The following is a 4,143-nucleotide window of genomic DNA, read 5'->3' as shown; positions in this document are numbered from 1 at the left end:
TCATGCGGGAACAGCTTTTATGAATGCCGACTTTGCTAAATGGACGGGAAAATCCACTGTTTTGAGCGGAAAACTTGCGGGAAGGTTTTATGAATAGAGCCCAAGGCGGAAATGTATCACTCTGTCACCTTTTCATGCGGAAAGAGCCTTTATGAATGGGGCTTATGCTGAGTGGTCGGGAAAGTCACCGGTGTTAAGCATTTCCGCATGCGGAAATGCTTTATGAATGATACCCTTTGTCTGTGGAGATGTGCTCTAAAGTGTACAAACTTGCCAATCATGATGAGGAGCTACAGTGTTACCCTCTGAGCAGGAAGGGGGCTGGTAGTGCTGCTTGTATTGGTAGCTGCTGGCAGCCATTGAGGACTGTTCCACTCTTACTTGTAAGAGCTGGAGGAGGGAAACACAAACTGAGTGATTGCTTGTTCACAACTGTTGATATTAGAGATGGGAAGTTTGGATCTTTTCAATGAACTGCATGATTTGAATTTGATCATTGAAAAGATCTGGATATTTGATCTGAATCTCAGATCATTTTGCAAGGGAAGCGGTCAGGGGTGAAATGACTAGCAGGACAGGAGAAGGGGAGGGGGGCGGAGAAGATAGACAAAGGGCATGGAGTGGACAGAGAAGGGAGGAGGGATGAGCAGAGAGCAGAGATGTTTGTTTGCACACAATACCCACATGCTGCAATCATTATGCTTTACATATATTTCACCTATATGTTCATCTGATCTGTATACTCCCGAGTCCCAACTCCCATTCCCCAAATCATTCCCAGAAGTGAAGTGCAGCTGTATAGAGCAGAGTGCAGGAGGATCATATTGCCCTGCAATCGCAGTGCCTGCCCTGTCCTAGCCCAGCACGCTGCCTGCAATGTTACTGAGCTGTGCCAAAAGTTTCCAATGTGTTCACTGTCCACAACTACGGAACAGACAGCCTATAATGAGCAGCACGTTATAGCCAGTATGTGTGCTCTACACATATCTGGCAGTGGCACCCATGTCCCCTCTCTCTCTCATCTACCTGTGGCTGTGCAAGGCTGCCTCCCCTTCAACTGAGCGATGCATTCCAGGACCCCGCTGCCCGCTGAAAGGGGGGGCGTGTCGCTCCTGGCCCCACCCCCTTTGCGATCCGAATCACTCATTTTGATGATTCGGATGATTCGACTCACAAAATAGATTCGGATCAAAGATCCGAATCGTTCATGATCCGGACATCGGACAACACTAGTTGACATAAGATCTAAAATTATCTGTCAAAGCTATAGTTCAACTTATCAGTTGTATCCTATAAACTTAAAGTAATGTTTCTCTACATTTGTGCCCCTTTTAATACTAAGTACTCACCAGGTACTCCCTAGCATAGTAAACATTATCAGAAGTACCCCTTGACAAATATATATTTGATTGACGTACATGATAATTGGTACGCAAAGAGTGCTAGACCATAGCATGTTCCTGGGAAACGCAATTCGTATCATTCAAAGACGTTTCAGTCTCTTTTATAAATTCCTAGTGGTTTGGGTCACCCCGAGCTGCTTGGTTACTCTGTTGTACTGGTCCAAGCCCATGGGCCGGATTTACCATTAGAGCATAAACAAACAGGCTGCGCTTGTCAAATGGAATAACAATTCTTTATAACACCTTAAATAGCCATCCTCCTAATCCCCGAGTAGCTAAGCTTTGAGAAAGAGAGGCGTTCCTCTCGAAACGTCAGCAGCAGCTACAGTCGTGACGTCACGCCGCATAGGGGAAGAAAGCGTGTAGGAGTTCCGTGCTGGGGAGTAGCTAGCGAAAGACGGAAGTCTAGCTGAAGGCTCTATTCACCTACGCCACCCACGCTATCCGGACCCCCTGGGAGCCGGGCACGCTTGCCCGACACTACACCGCACGTCAAGTCTCTCTCACTTTGCCGCCGGCCGGGGCTGGTGAGATTGAGCGGCTCCCCGGAAGAGACCAACTGCTATAGGATTGACCACCAAGGAGGGTGAGATCGCTCCATCTTTATCTATTGACATTGAGCCATATACTCCTGCTGATTTCTTGCTCACTTGCCATCATCTACAGGGCATAAATCTTGCAAAGCCCTCGCATCTGATCCACATGCATGTATTGAATGCCATGCTCGGAATTCATCGTATATAACATTACCACCAAGGAAACAAGGCAGCCACCCTTTAGTACCAGCTGCTGCAACTTTACTATATGACTATATGCTAACCCACGCACTGAATACTTATGCTTGGGAAACCTATCCAATCTAGCCAGCCATCAGGAATATCAGCCACAGTTCCTTACCATCCAGGAGAGCATTGCTGAGATTATCCTATACACCCCTCAGAGCGAGCACTTTGCTTCAGCTATTTAGTGCCATTGAGCTACTCTAACCCATTGCCATATTTTATTATTTATTTTTATCCCTACACTTTTATATTTATACTATTTTATACCATCTGGGACACTGTCCATTTTAGGTTGTATAATTTACAACTACATTAAAGAATTGTTATTCCATTTGACAAGCGCAGCCTGTTTGTTTATGCTCTTATACATTTTGAGGAAGTGGGATCCCTTTACAGTTACTGCTGCTGTCTGAATAGGCGCAACATTATATTGATTTCATACGGATTTACCATTAGGCACTGTAGGCATGTGCCTAGGGTCGCATCCTTTTGTGAGGAGTGGACGGATCACTGCCCACCCGAAGTGCCTGTTTCTCTTCCTCCCTCCATGCAATGTGGCAGCAGGCAGCAGCCTTATCGCTCGGTGAGCGACGCATGTAAAATGATGCTTCTTTGTGCGTTCCAGACCCAGCACTGATGTCACTCCTCAGCAGATCCCCCTGCATCCTCTCCATGTCACGCTGTATGTAACCATGGAGAGGACGCAGGGGGCGCTGCTCAGGAGTGACGTTAAGGCTGCCTGGAACACATGGAGGGTCCTTGAGCAATGCATCCTCCCTGTTATCGCCAACACTTGGGCGGCTGCCGCTCCTCCGGATCCCATTCGGTCTCCTCAGTCTGCCATGGCCTTCTTCTGCCCCCAAGTTCCCCTCAGCCGCTGTCCTGAGCCGCGTGGCATAATTGGGTGAAGAGGAACTTGAAGTTTCTGTGGCTCTGCCCCCTCCAACTCCTAGGAATGCTGCCTGCCTGAACTCGTGCACAGGACAGAAGGTAAACATGAGGATGTGCACTGTATGTAGTAGAGAGTTCAGCCTATCTAATTTAGCCTTTCTAATTCCCGCTAATCTGTGTCTAATCACAGTTCTCCCCCGTGTCACCTGACTGCCAATGTAGTTAAAGGAGTCATTAATCAGATAATGCTACCCCCAGTACAACTTACCAGGGGCTTCCTCCAGCCCCTGTAGCTGCTATGTCCCTCGCTGCAGCTCCACTTTGCGCCGCAGGACCCCGGTCCCAGACTTCCAGGTCGTCCTCAACTGCACCTGTGCGAGCACCGCTGTCAATCACCTCCACGTGGCCCAGGGTGTACCACGCAGGCTCAGTAATTCTGCGCCTGCGCAGTATGCGCCGGACCATGTGGAGGTGATTGACAGTGGCACAGTAGAGGACGCTTCTCGGCCTTTTGGCTAAGATCAAGTGTAGTATCTGTTCTTGAAATTTTTGGGGGGACCTGGAGGGATGGCACTGTGGCAGGGTGTCCTTCCTGGTCGTAATTCCCAGGAGTTGATTGAATGGATCTATACCATGGTCGAGGCTGAATGGCTGAGGGCTTTGCTTAGGCGTACTGCCCCTGGAAGTGGCGCTCCAGGTGCACCTGAAAAAACCTGAGATGTGGCAGATCTCAGGCGGAAGTAGGGTGCTTTGGTCTGTACTGCCCATATGCAAAACCAACTAACGCAGCTCCCCGGCCTTTTGGCTAGGGAGAGTGCGGAATTTTTATCACTCCGGCCGCAAGGTCGGGGCCAGCTTGCTGGCACGGGGACTTCGGTTCCCACCCGGCTCCCTCTCGGGGGAGCCACCCGGACCATGTGGACACGGATGCCACATGGCCAGGCCCTTTGGGTAACCACTGGGCGCAGTAGGGGTCCTCCTCGGAGGGCCCCAGGATCCTCCAACCCCTCGGGTGTTGGAGGATGCCACCCCCTGAGCCGAAGGCAAAGGGGGAAGGTTCCCTTCGG

At 49.9% G+C, this 4,143-nt stretch overlaps 1 non-coding gene and 1 pseudogene across 1 annotated transcript; both read left to right on the top strand.

Annotated features, from left to right (window-relative positions):
• The first annotated feature begins 210 nt into the window (after positions 1 to 210).
• On the top strand, positions 211 to 419 carry LOC137542598 (small nucleolar RNA U3). The gene has a single exon (XR_011025483.1). It is a non-coding gene; the product is annotated as a small nucleolar RNA U3 (small nucleolar RNA).
• Positions 420 to 3,571: 3,152 nt separating this feature from the next.
• Positions 3,572 to 3,703, top strand: LOC137542638 (U2 spliceosomal RNA; annotated as a pseudogene).
• The last annotated feature ends 440 nt before the right edge of the window (positions 3,704 to 4,143 follow it).

The sequence above is a fragment of the Hyperolius riggenbachi genome, chromosome 12 (assembly GCF_040937935.1).
Source record: "Hyperolius riggenbachi isolate aHypRig1 chromosome 12, aHypRig1.pri, whole genome shotgun sequence".
NCBI lineage: Eukaryota > Metazoa > Chordata > Amphibia > Anura > Hyperoliidae > Hyperolius > Hyperolius riggenbachi.
Note: the sequence above shows the minus strand (reverse complement) of the source record. Positions and strands in the feature narration are given on the sequence as shown.